Source organism: Cyprinus carpio, chromosome B1 (assembly GCF_018340385.1).
Source record: "Cyprinus carpio isolate SPL01 chromosome B1, ASM1834038v1, whole genome shotgun sequence".
In the NCBI taxonomy this organism is placed as follows: Eukaryota; Metazoa; Chordata; class Actinopteri; order Cypriniformes; family Cyprinidae; genus Cyprinus; species Cyprinus carpio.
In genome coordinates this window covers 5,001,731-5,016,011 of record NC_056597.1, presented here as the reverse complement: position 1 = coordinate 5,016,011, position 14,281 = coordinate 5,001,731, and the positions used below count along the sequence as shown (strand labels likewise).

The window sequence follows — 14,281 nt, the reverse complement described above, 5'->3', positions numbered from 1 at the left end:
TTATATTTCATAAATATAATTTATCTTTTGATATCTTAAACAGTTTGTATCTTTTGATATCTTAAACAGTTTGGTCATGGTGACAAAATTGTTGAGAAATGAGAAACGGTAAGTGTCTAATTATAGACAGTTATAGACCGTTAGACATTGGCAAAAGCTCAGAAATGGGCATTTACTCAGAATGGTCAATAGCTAAATATAATGTTATACATAAATGCAAGTGCAAGATATTCAAAGTGCATTAATGTTTGGTATCTGAGAAGAGGTTCTGAGGTAAACTTTATTAAGGTTACAACAAGTTTTTATACAGCAGTCTTATGAGCATGAATGGTGAAACAAGCAAGAATCAACTAAACTTGACTATTAAATCTTTCAAATCAAGCCAAAACAACAGAATCTAGCTAAAACTTGAATTTAACATGCTAATAAGTAGGTAATGTAAACATCACTAAAATATATTGAAATTAAAATCACGTGTATTTGCAATTACTATAAAATAGCTTTGTATTTCTTTCCTTCCTTCCTTCCTCCTTTCTTTCTTTAAAGGCTTATCATGGTTGTATTGGTAAACAGTTATTCTAACAGAGCTCTCTGGATTGAAATAACTTCAGCCGGAAACAGCTCGATTAAATTCCATCCGGGAATGTATCTTTGTCTTCACAGAATGGGGGATATCTGTAGGATGTTGGCAATACTAAATAATCTTCCACTGGGCAGGTGAGACTGGAGGCTCTTCGGTGGACAAACATCTTCAGACAGACTCCTCTGAAGGATTAGTCACACTACGAACAAGATTTTTTTGTCAGAATGCTGGGGCAAATCATTTAAACAGCTTTGGACTTGTCATGAAGATGTGAAATTTTTATTACTTGTTTTTCACCACAGATAAGATTCTCTCTTGAGATGTCCTTTGCTGTCTCAGCATCCTCTTCAAGGTTGAAGTTTGCATTCAAAATCTTGGTATCTGTAAACATGAAAACAAAAAACTGAGCTTTCTGCTGAATAAAATCATTTTCATATACATACTCTGGAATGTGATCAAGGACATGCATTAGAAGCTATTTGGTTGGGGAAAAAAATACTGTAAATTTGGCAGCATAAATGTAGCCTAAACATTTTTATCTAAAGAAACTTTCAAAGAAAGATGTAATTGTTTGTATAGTGTGTTAGTTGAATCTTCTGACCTTGTATCATTATTATTTAATTACCATTATTTTATTATTATTTTACATGATCCCTTCAAATGAAAATGAATACATAATTAATTATTATATATTTTTTTAGATATTATGTTCGTTTTTTTTTTTTTTTGTGCTTTTTCACAACAAACATAGCAAGAAAAAGCAAGGTAATGCTGATGTCTTTCACCCCAAATGGAAGTGTTTCAAGCTGCAGGAAACACAAGTCCATGCTTATACACTTTCGTGACGTAATGCAGCTTTGACTATTTGGTAGAAGTCAGCTGTGGAGCTTGCCTCAGCAGAAGTGTGTACTGAGAAAGCAAAGCGGCCAAAAAGGGGGTGCTCCCATTCTATAAATTATCTATTAATTTTGATATGAATAAAGAGGTGTTAACATACTTAAAATGATCCAGGTTTTAATGTAAACTCTATCTAAAAATAATTTTATTTAAATAAAATAAATAAAAAATAACTTTTTTTATTTACATCTATTAATTTAGCAAATGCTTTTATCCAAAGTAACTTACAATTGAGGAATACTTTAATATCAGTGTTATTTATAGTTGTCTTTGTTGTGTGTTACTATATTTTTCTACCTTTCAAATCGTAGCAGGATTTATTACACTTACACATATTATTATTACAGTTTAGAGGGCTATAAAGACCCCATGTCTAATAAGTAGAAGAAATGAATGGTCAATTCTTATATGGGACGTCCCATACTATATGCACACCTCATATAAAACCATTTTACTGCAGCATTTTTGAGATATGAGATATTATTACACTTTAGAGTGTAATTGTTTCATCTCATTGAACATTTGCAATGTTATTGCTGTTGTTACTACCATTGTATATTTGTTAATATTACTCATGTAGCCTCATCTCAATTTGCACATCTGTTACTGTTACTGCTGCTATTGTTATCATGTAGTTGCACTCAATTTGCACGTTACTGCACTATTGTTTTTTGCACATAAGTTAATACTGTACATTTGCATATATAGATATCATATACATAGTCCATATTTCTATTTTTCACATTCTATATTCCTACTCTACCCTTGCATATATAGATATCCATAGTCTATATTTCTATTTACATAGTCTATATTCCTACTTCTGCAACATAGTTTTTATTATTATGTTTCTTACATTGTATGTATGTGTGTATAGTTTGTGTATGTGTTTGTATAGGTTTGTCTTGGCATTCATTGTGGACAGCAAAGTAAGAATTTCAATGCTCAAAGAAACTTGTTTTCCTCACTGGGTATATGACAATAAATGCTTTGAATCCTTGAATTCTAGAGGGCTATAAACACCCTATTTCTAATAATTAGAAAAAAAAAAAAGAAAAAAAAAACAATGGTTAGTTATTTTACGGGATGACCCATACTATATGGACACCTCATATGAAACCATTTTACTGAAGCATTTTTGAGATGAGACATAATTGCACTTTACATGACCATAAAGACACTATTTCTAGTAAGTAGAAAAGACCAATGGTCAGTTTTTATATGGGATGTCCCATACTGTATAAACACCACCTATTATACTGTAACCGCACTGGGTAGTACATTAACTTTAGCTCAAATGATATATATAGGGAATTTTAATAATTAATCAGGAATATGATTAATATATATATCTCATATGACATTTACATTAAAATTATTGAAGATGAAAAATAGGTCAATTGTATATATCAATAACTCATTACAAGGCACTGTAATTTACTCATTAATATGTCAATATTCCATTTTTCATATCAATTAACATGATATCTTTTACTGGGAATTAATGCAAATCGAACAGTGGTTTGTCCAGCAAACGGCAGTAAGATTAACTTATCAACTTTCAATAAAGTTATCACTTCTTATAATTCCAGGAAAAATAGTTTCTGGCCATGAAACCATTCTCCTGTCCTTATAAAATTTAGGTTACTGAAAAGTAACAAATAAGCTTTGTAGCTAAGATCAAAAATTTTACTGATGTGAGCATTTTAGACAGAAGCAATCAAGAATATATATTGGATTTTAATAATTGAACTAATAATACATCAAACTATGATTCACACAGAGTAAATATGCGTATAACAATACAAACAGTAAAAACAAATACGAGAGAGAGAGAGTGAAAGGGTGAGCGAGAGAAGGTGTGAGAGAAATAGGCGAGATCACAGAGTGATCACCCAGTATGGCAAAATCACATACAGTAACCTTTTGAAAGACAACAAGGAATCAGATCACCTTGAAAAAGGGAATAGACAACCTTAAGCAGCGTTTAAATCACTATAGAAGATAATACTTGCATGTGGGTTTCTTTGTGCCTGCTAATGACGAGCTTGCGTGTGTCGTTCTTTTGGAGCTGGGCGTGTTCTCTCATGTTTTCCGGGGCGAGCAGACTCGCGCGAAGTTTCAAAGGTTCAACGAACGTGGAGTTACCAAAGAAATGATTCAGAGTTCGTCTCCCTCGTGTAGGGAGAGGAGAATATGAGAATAAAACTTAGTAAAGAAAAGAAAAGAAAAACGGAGATGAAAAAAACATGGAAACAGACGTTCTCTCCGACGAAGTGCAACAAGAACTTTCTGTGTCAGTCTCTTATGGAGCGTCTGGGTTCACGCCTCTGTTTGCGCGAACAACCAATGAGCGTCCACGATCTGAAGCGGGAAAAAGTTCCTTTGTCTCTGGGGAGACACCCACTCGAGTGAGTTATGGTGTTGTCAGAATTCAGCAATTATATTCCAGCAAGATGGTAATTCCAGAATAATACATTTTACTGTAATTTCCTATGTATGAGTGGTTCGGTCAAAGCAAAGGGTTTAAACAGATACCAAGAATGACAGGTAAAGGCAGGAAAACATAAAGTTACATTCATATGCAGAATTTCACACATTTAAAGTTTGATTAACACACGATAAAATTGCAGATACTCCAATTTGATATGGAAGACATCTAAGCAAAAAAAGGAAATACAGTCAATACATTTAGAATATATTTACTTTCCTTTTTCCTTACAAGAATTCCTAGCGAGCTGGGCTTTTTTCTGTTTCTCCCAGTTGGGTCATAAAGTTTTATGACCTGGTCAGGAATTTAAACCCAGCCATGCTGGCACCAGGCCGGTCATTCAGCTTGCAGAGAGTTTGATTTACCTGCATGAGTTCAGGGGCTAAAAGCTTTGGGTTTTAGCCAAGGAATGTGCATTGTTTTAGATTCAACGAGCCATGATTCATTAATTCAGAACCAATGAATGAATGAACTGCTCATACGCTATAATGCTGTTTTACTGCAGCATTTTTGAGATATGGGACATTACTTCAAAGGACTATAAAGACCCCATTTCTAAAAAGTAGAGAAAACATTATTAAATTTTAGAAGGCTAAAATGAACCTATTTTTAATACGTAGAGAAAAACCAATGATAAGGTCTTATATATGGGACATCGCATACTATATGCACACATTATATAAGACCATTTTACTGCAGCGTTTTCGAGATATGAGACATTATTACACTTTTGAGGGATATAAAGAGCCCCATTTCTAATGAGCAGAGAAAACTAATAATCAGTTTATATATGGGACGTCCCATACTATATGCACTCATCATATGAAGCGCTGTACTGCAGCATTTTCAAGATATAAGACTATTACTTATTAGAAAAGACTCAATTTCTAATAAGTAGAAAAACCAATGGTCAGTTCCTTATACGGGACATCTCATACTATATTCACACCTCATATGAAACTGTTGTACTCCAGGATTTTTGATATATGAGACATTATTACACTTTAGAGCAGCGGTTCTCAATTCCAGTCCTCATGACCCCCCTACTCTGCACATTTTTTTGTATGTCTCTCTTTGTTAACACACCTGATTCAGATAATCAGCTCATTAGAAGTGAGCTCCGTGCATGAACTGTGTTCCGATTGACGGTCTCTACACAGTGTTCATTGCTCCCTACTCCTGAAGCAGGGGTAAATCTGTTGAAGTTTAACTTCACTTTGGGAACATTCATTCTGTAAACATGCTAATCAAGTGAGGTAATGTAAACATCAACTAAAATATTGAAATTAAATCACGTGTAGTTGCAATTACTTAAAAATAGCTTGTTGTATTTCTTTCCTTCCTTCCTTCCTCCTTTCTTTTCTTTAAAGGCTTATCATGGTTGTATTGGTAAACAGTTTTATTCTAACAGAGGCTCTCTGGATTGAAATAACTTCAGCCGGGAAACAACAGCTCGATTAAATTCCCCATCCGGGAATGTATCTTTGTCTTCAACCAGGAATGGGGGGATATCCTGTAGGACGTTGGAAATACACTAAATCTTCCACTGGGCAGTTGAGACTGGAGGCTCTTCGGTGGAACAAACATCTTCAGGACAGAACTCCTCTGAAGGATGAGTCACACTAAGAACCAGATTTTTTTGTCATAATGCTTGGGTGCAAACTCATTTAAAACAGCTTTGGACGTGTCATGAAGATGTGAAATTTTTATTACTTGTTTTTCCACCACAGGATAAGAATTCTCTCTTGAGACATGTCCTTTGCTGTCTCAGCATCCTCTTCAAGGTTGAAGTTTGCATTCACAATCTTGGTTCTGTAAACATGAAAACACAACAACTTATGAGCTTTCACGCTGAATAAAATCATTTTCATTTATACATACTACCCTGGAATGTGAATCAAGGACATGCATTGAGAGCTATTTGGTTGGGGAAAAAAATACTGTAAATTTGTCAGGCATAAAAGTAGCATTTATTATCACATTTATATCTAAAGAAAAACTTTCAAAGAAAGATGTAATTGTTTGTATTAGATGTGTTAGTTGAATCTTCTGACCTTTGTATCATTATTATTTATTACCATTATTTTAATTTTATTTTACATGATCCCTTAAAATTCCAATGAAAATGAATACATAATTAATTATATAAATTTTTTTTTTTTAGATATTATGTTCGTTTTTTTTTTTTTTTTGTGCTTTTTTCACAACAAACATAGCAAGAAAAAGCAAGGTAATGCTGATTGTCTTTCACCCCAAATGGAAGTGTTTCAAGCTGCAGGAAAACACAAGTCCATGCTTATAAAACACTTCGTGACGTATGCAGCTTTGACTATTTGGTAGAAGTCAGCTGTGGAGCTTGCCTCAGCAGAAGTGTGTGATGAGAAAGCAAAAGCGGCCAAAACAGGGGGTGCTCCCATTCTATAAATTATCTATTAATTTTTGATATGAATAAAGAGGTGTTAACATACTTAAAATGATCCAGGTTTTAATGTAAACGCTATCTAAAAATAATTTTATTTAAATAAAAAATAAATAAAAAAAATTACTTTTTTTTATTTCACATTTATTAATTTAGCAAATGCTTTTATCCAAAGTAACTTACAATTGAGGAATACTTTAAATATCAGTGTTTATTTATAGTTGTCTTTGTTGTGTGTTACTATATTTTTTCTACCTTTTCAAAATCGTATAGCTAAGGCAGGATTTATTACACTTACACATAGTATTGATTACAGTTTTTTAGAGGGCTATAAAGGACCCCATGTCTACCTAAAGTAGAAGAAATGAATGGTCAATTCTTATATGGGACGTCCCATACTATTGCACACCTCATATAAAAACCATTTTACTGCAGCATTTTTGAGATATGAGATATTATTACACTTTAAGTGTAATTGTTTCATCTCATTGAACATTTGGCAATGTTTATTGCTGTTGTTACTAACCCATTGTATTTTGTTAATATTACTCATGTAGCCTCATCTCAATTTGCAAATCTGTTACTGTTACTGCTGCTATTGTTATCATGTAGTTGCACTCAATTTGCACATTAGTGCACTATTGTTTTTTGCACATAAGTTAATACTGTACATTTGCATATATAGATATCATATACATAGTCCATATTTCTATTTTCACATTCGATATATTCCTACTCTACCCTTGCCTATATAGATATCCATAGTCTATATTTCTATTTACATAGTCTATATTCCTACTTCTTGCAACATAGTTTTTTATTATTGTTTTTCTTACATGGTATGTATGTGTGTCTTAGTTTGTGTATGTGTTTGTATAGGTTTTGTCTTGGCATTCATTGTGGACAGCAAAGTAAGAATTTCAATGCTCAAAGAACACTTGTTTTCCCTCACTGGGTATATGACAATAATAACTGCTTTGAATCCTTGAATTCTAGAGGGCTATAAACCCCCTATTTCTAATAATTAGAAAAAAAAAACAAAAAACACTGGCTGGGATGGTTAGTTTTAGTTTACCGGATGGACCCATACTATATGGACACCTCATCATGAAACCATTTTACTGAAGCATTTTTGAGATGAGACATAATTGCACTTTACATGACCATAAAGACCTATTTCTAGTAAGTAGAAAAGACCAATGGTCAGTTTTTTATATGGGATGTCCCCCTACGGTATAAACACCACCTATTATACTGTAACCCGCACTGGGTAGTACATTTAACTTTAGCTCAAATGATATATTAGGGCATTTTACTAATTAATCAGGAATATGATTAATATATTATATATCTCATATGACTTTACATTAACATTATTGAAGATGAAAAATAGGTCAACTTGTAATATATCAATAACACTCATTACAAGGCACTGTAATTTACTCATTAATATGTCAATATTCCATTTCTCATATCAATTACCTGATATCTTTTACTGGGTAATTCATGCATGGCAATCGAAACAGTGGTTTGTCCAGCAACGGCGGCAGTAAGATTAACTTATCAACTTTCAATAAAGTTAATCACTTCTTATAATTCCATGAAAAAATAGTTTCTGGCCATGAAACCATTCTCCTGTCCTTATAAAATTTATGGTTACTGTAAAAGTAACAAATAAGCTTTGTAGCTAAGATTCAAAAATTTTAATCTGATGTGAGCATTTTAGACAGAAATCAATCAAGAATATATATTGGAGTTTTTAATAATTGAACTAATAATACATCAAACTATGATTCACACAGAGTATATAGGCTTATAACAATACAAACAGTAAAAAACAAATACGAGAGAGAGAGAGTGAAAGGGTGAGCGAGAGAAGGTGTGAGAGAAATAGGGCGAGATCACAGAGTGATCACCCAGTATGGCAAAAATCACATACAGTAACCCTTTTGAAAGACACAAGGAATCAGATCACCTTGAAAAAGGGGAATAGACAACCTTAAGCAGCGTTTAAATCACTATATAAGATAATACTTGCATGTGGGTTTCTTTGTGCCTGCTAATGACGAGCTTGCGTGTGTCGTTCTTTTGGAGCTGGGCGTGTTCTCTCATGTTTTCCGGGGCGAGCAGACTCGCGCGAAGTTTTCAAAGGTTTCACCGAACGTGGAGTTACCAAAGAAATGATTCAGAGTTCGTCTCCCTCGTGTAGGGAGAGGAGAATATGAGAATAAAACTTAGTAAAGAAAAGAAAAGAAAAACGGAGATGAAAAAAACAGGGAAACAGACGTTCTCTCCGACGAAGTGCAACAAGAACTTTCTGTGGTCAGTCTCTTATGGAGCGTCTGGGTTCACGCCTCTGTTTGCGCGAACAACCAATGAGCGTCCACGATCTGAAGCGGGGAAAAAGTTCCTTTGTCTCTGGGGAGACACCCACTCGAGTGAGTTATGGTGTTGTCAGAATTCAGCAATTATATTCCAGCAAGATGGTAATTCCAGAATAATACATTTTACTGTAATTTCCTATGAATGAGTGGTTCGGTCAAAGCAAGACGGTTAAACAGATACCAAGAATGACAGGTAAAGGCAGGAGAAACATAAAGTTACATTCATATGCAGAATTTCACACATTTAAAGTTTGATTAACACACGATAAAATTGCAGATACTCCAATTTGATATGGAAGACATCTAAGCAAAAAAGGAAATACAGTCAATACATTTAGAATATATTTACTTTCCTTTTTCCTTACAAGCATTCCTAGCGAGCTGGGCTTTTTTCTGTTTTTCCCAGTTGGGTCATAAAGTTTTATGACCTGGTCAGGAATTTAAACCCAGCCATGCTGGCACCAGGCCTGTCATTCAGCTTGCAGAGAGTTTGATTTACCTGCATGAGTTCAGGGGCTAAAAGCTTTGGGTTTTTAGCCAAGGAATGTGCATTGTTTTAGATTCAACGAGCCATGATTCATTAATTCAGAACCAATGAATGAATGAACTGCTCATACGCTATAATGCTGTTTTACTGCAGCATTTTTGAGATATGGGACATTATTCTACTTCAAAGGACTATAAAGACCCCATTTCTAAAAAGTAGAGAAAACATTATTAAATTTTAGAAGGCTAAAATGAACCTATTTTTAATACGTAGAGAAAACCAATGATAAGGTCTTATATGGGACATCGCATACTATATGCACACATTATATAAGACCATTTTACTGCAGCGTTTTCGAGATATGAGACATTATTACACTTTTGAGGGATATAAAGAGCCCCATTTCTAATGAGCAGAGAAAACTAATAATCAGTTATATATGGGACGTCCCATACTATATGCACTCATCATATGAAAGCGCTGTACTGCAGCATTTTCAAGATATAAGACTATTACTTATTAGAAAAGACTCAATTTCTAATAAGTAGAAAAACCAATGGTCAGTTCTTATACGGGACATCTCATACTATATTCACACCTCATATGAAACTGTTGTACTCCAGGATTTTTGATATATGAGACATTATTACACTTTAGAGCAGCGGTTCTCAATTCCAGTCCTCATGACCCCCTACTCTGCACATTTTGTATGTCTCTCTTTGTTAACACACCTGATTCAGATAATCAGCTCATTAGAAGTGAGCTCCGTGCATGAACTGTGTTCCGATTGACGGTCTCTACACAGTGTTCATTGCTCCCTACTCCCTGAGCAGGGGAAATCTGTTGAAGTTTACTTCACTTTGGAACATTCATTCACAGACTTGCGCTGCGCAATACGAGGTGGAATTAGTAATGCATCTCAGCATGCATCTTACTCAAGCACTGAAGAAGCTTCTTAGCACAAAGTGTTTAATTTTTTAACATCCATGCTGCATATAATTGCATTTTTGTTCATTACCTTCATATGTATGTAATGCGAAAATGTAAGCTGTAAAACAAGCAAGTGGCAGTCAGTTTTTTACCTTTCTGCTCTTTGGTCTGTTCTGTGTTTTTTAGCACTCCCCTCTTGGCCTCTTCAAACTGTCTCTGTTCAGTCAGACTTTTATTGAGCACTTGACTGAGCACTGACTCTCCTTCTCCCATTAAAAACATGCTTTTAAACTTATTATAAAGCATTGTGGCTTTGTCCATCACATCCTGGCTGGCTTTGAACCTGCGGATCTGTAAAGACAGTATAAAACTATGATTCATTTTCAGGTAACTTTTTTTTTTTTTTTTTTTACAATTATAATTTACAAACATGACTTTTGTCCAATGTTGCCCAAAAATGTTTTAATCATACCTTTTTAAGAGTAGCTATGAGTTCACAGTGTCTCTGAAGATGTTGAGTAGTAACATGCAATGAACTCAACTCATCCAATGCAACTAAACATTTCCTCACATCCTAAGAATGGAGAGAGTGAAAATTTACTTACACTACCATAATTACATAAACAAGAAGGTTAATACATTAATTTCAAAGGGAGCATGAGCAAACTGTTATACAGACAACATCAATATCAGTCTGTAGGTGTCAGCTGACATTACGGAAATTAGGTTTAAAAGCTATATACAAGAAAAAAATAATAATTTGAGACTGGACTTACAAGGTTATCAATCTTCAAAGATGTTTTGATATCCCCATGCAACTTCTGCAGTCTGGACTCTGCAGAAATGTCTTTATTTGAAGAATAACAACAAATGGGTAATTAGGGGACTATCTAAGGACTGCATAGCACTTCACTATTTATTGTCTTACCCTTTCTCTTGTCTCCTTTTCTGTCATCTCTCTTTCCATCTTTTCCCAACCTGCAAAAAAAGAAAAAGAAAAAAAAGAAAAAAAAAACTTATTTATTATTGCTTTTTATAAAGATTTAGTGCATGAAATTCTTTGCTATTTGCAATATGGTTCCCTGAGTAGAGAATGAGACTGCGTCCTCTAGGGGTCGCTATGGGGAACACCTCGTCATGACCCGTGTCTGAAGCATACATTGAAAAAACACCAACGAGTTGGCCGACGACAGCCTCTGATGTCACTACTGGCGCGACTATAAACAGGCACCAGGAGAACACGTCATTCACTTCTTCGTCTGAAGCTTGCGTCCGAAGCATGGCAGGGAGCTAGAGGATGCAGTGTCTCGTTCCCTACTCAGGGAACCATGGTTACATTCGTAACCAGAGGCGTTCCCTTTCAAGGGAACTTCGAACTGCGTCCTCTAGGGGAGTGCAGGCCAGAATCATGGCGAACACTAAGTACCAACTTTACCATTTCCATGGGAGTTGCCCCTGGGCCGTTTAGATGGCTGTCTGTGAGAGTACCCCTTACGGCCAAAGGCCTAAGCTACATACCCAACTTAAACGTTAGGGCCTTGGCCCGGGGTAGAGCTGAAGGCTTTGAATCAGGAAAGATTCCATTAAAGGGATACGGCTAAGAACCTTGCATTTTATACTAAGTCTTGCCTGTCACACAGGGGCTACCGCTTGCTTTCACATAAGCTTGCTGAAGGAGCTGTCTCAACAGATCCCTAGTAGCAACACCCTGTTTAGATAGGTATCCGAGGATACAAAGGTGGAGTGGCGCCCAAGATGAACAGGGCTTTTACCAACTCAAGAAAGGTCACCAAGCAACCGCGCGAAGCCCTCACCATATAGGATTTTAGAAAGAACGCAGAATACTAGCGTGCAAACTTACCACAGTGAGGATTTCAGAAAGTGTGCAAAGACTTCACGTGCACACTTACCATAGCATGGATTTTCAAATACTGTTCTAAGGAGGGGCTCTCGTGGCACTCTGATATAGCAAGCTCATAGATGGAATGGTGCATCTCAAAACATGTTTGAGAGTCATCAACTCAATCTGTGGAAATAATGCTGGAGCGCTCTGGGGAAAAAACAGAGAACTCAGTCTCATATGAGAGGAGAACTCCGAATTCAGAGTAGCGCGCTCATAGGCGACCCTTCTTGGAAAAGGGGAGCGCTGCTAAACTACCATGAGAATCGCCCAAATAGCCCCTCATGTTGAGGGAAGCGATGCTTGAAGTGTATAAACAAATACACACTGGATGAAGGGAGCCCAAGGAACCGAGGTCTAATCATCTTAAGAAAGGGAACGAGGCGGAGCGCGTAACCCTTACCGTACAGGATTTCTGAAAATGTGCAGAGTCTTGCATGCACACTTACTACTTACGTGGATTTTAGAAAGTGCGCAAAGTGTTCACATGCACACTGACCACCATGTGGTTTTCAGAAAGTACACAGAGCTTAGTGTGTGTACCTAGAGGTTCCTAAGCATTGCAGAGGCGCTGAACCGCACGGGAGAGGCAAGCTCAAATTTTACAAACCTCTGGCGAGGGGAGCATCACCTGAGGCAGCATATACAAGAAGACTTCTGTAACTGCCACCTACACTTCCCGCTGGATGCGACAGCACAACTAAGCGGCCAGGAGACCCCTCAGGGTGACCTGGTCAGACATCCATGAAATTCCCTGCAGTGCTGTGCCAGGCCTGATGATCAAGGAGGCTCCTGCAGAAACCTGTGATCTCAGCCGCCTAAAACCGGAACATGAAGTCGGATGGCTGATGCTGACGAGTGTTTACTAAACACTGTAACTGAGCACTGCAACGGAAACTCACAGAGTTAAAAATCCCTAAAGGGAATGAGTAGATACCTCGGTATCGCTGATTCAGACGAGAACGCTGCCTGGTCTGGATCACATCCCTTAGGTTCTGCTTACCTCCTTGTGACCCACGATTCCTCTTACTCCTGCCCGCAGGTGGGGGAGGAGCATGAGTCGCAACACTAGACTTCTGTGCCCGTCTTTGATCCTCAGATCGAGACAGGCCAGGACCCCTATGTTGTTCAGGCTCAGACCTTGACCTTCGTGGAACGAAGCGGAGCACGCCTTCATCTCCCCGAACTTCTCGATCACCGTCTTAATGGAAATACCGAAAAGTTCAGAAGGCGAAACCCGAGCATCGAGAAGAAAGCCTTTTCTTTCTTCCCGATGTCTGCCAGGTTCATCCACAGATGTCTCTCCGCTACCACCATGGCCGCCATACTTTTTCCTGCCCATGGCAGAGGCGGCCTGCTTGGTAGCCTGGAGAGAGATCTGTGGTGTGGCGCAGCTCGGCTACCTGATCAGGAAAAAAGGCCCTCGCCTCTATCCAGGTCTCTTAGCAGATCAGTCTGATATGCTTAAAGCACCAACATCGTGTGTAATAAAGCCACAGCCTGATCTGCTGCTGCGTATGCCTTGCCATTTAAGCAAAATGTATTTCTTGAAGGGCCTTAGATGGCAAGGAGGGAGATTAAGAGAGGATGTCTCCCCCGCAGAAAGAAAGCTCTTTCTACAGTAATGAACAGTAAGAAGGGGGTTCTCTCCAACCCTGTTGATATTGCTAATGGCTTTAATGATTTTTTTATATCGGTTGGTTCTGAACTAGCATTTAATATTAATGGCTCGGATATACATCCCTGTTCTTTAAAAGTGAAGTGAAAGTGAAAGTGACGTGACATTCAGCCAAGTATGATGACCCATACTCAGAATTTGTGCTCTGCATTTAACCCATCCGAAGTGCACACACACACAGAGCAGTGAACACACACACACACTGTGAACACACACCCGGAGCAGTGGGCAGCCATTTTATGCTGCGGCGCCCGGGGAGCAGTTGGGGGTTCAGTGCCTTGCTCAAGGCACTGAATGGTGGTGGTTGAGGGTGGAGAGAGCGCTGTACATTCACTCCCCCCACCCACAATTCCTGCCGGCCCGAGACTCGAACTCACAACCCTTCGATTGGGAGTCCGACTTGCTTTGTGTAACAATATAAATTCTCTTAAAGGACAGTATCCTCCATTCCTTAATTTTGACCCACCAACTGTTCAAGAAGTTCGTAATATTATTTTATCACTTAAAAATGC

The 14,281-nt window shown here is 37.2% G+C and overlaps 1 pseudogene; it reads right to left on the bottom strand.

Annotated features, from left to right (window-relative positions):
- Nucleotides 1–751: 751 nt before the first annotated feature.
- The window catches only part of LOC109048290, a 334,436-nt pseudogene continuing 320,906 nt past the window's right edge, over nt 752–14,281 (bottom strand).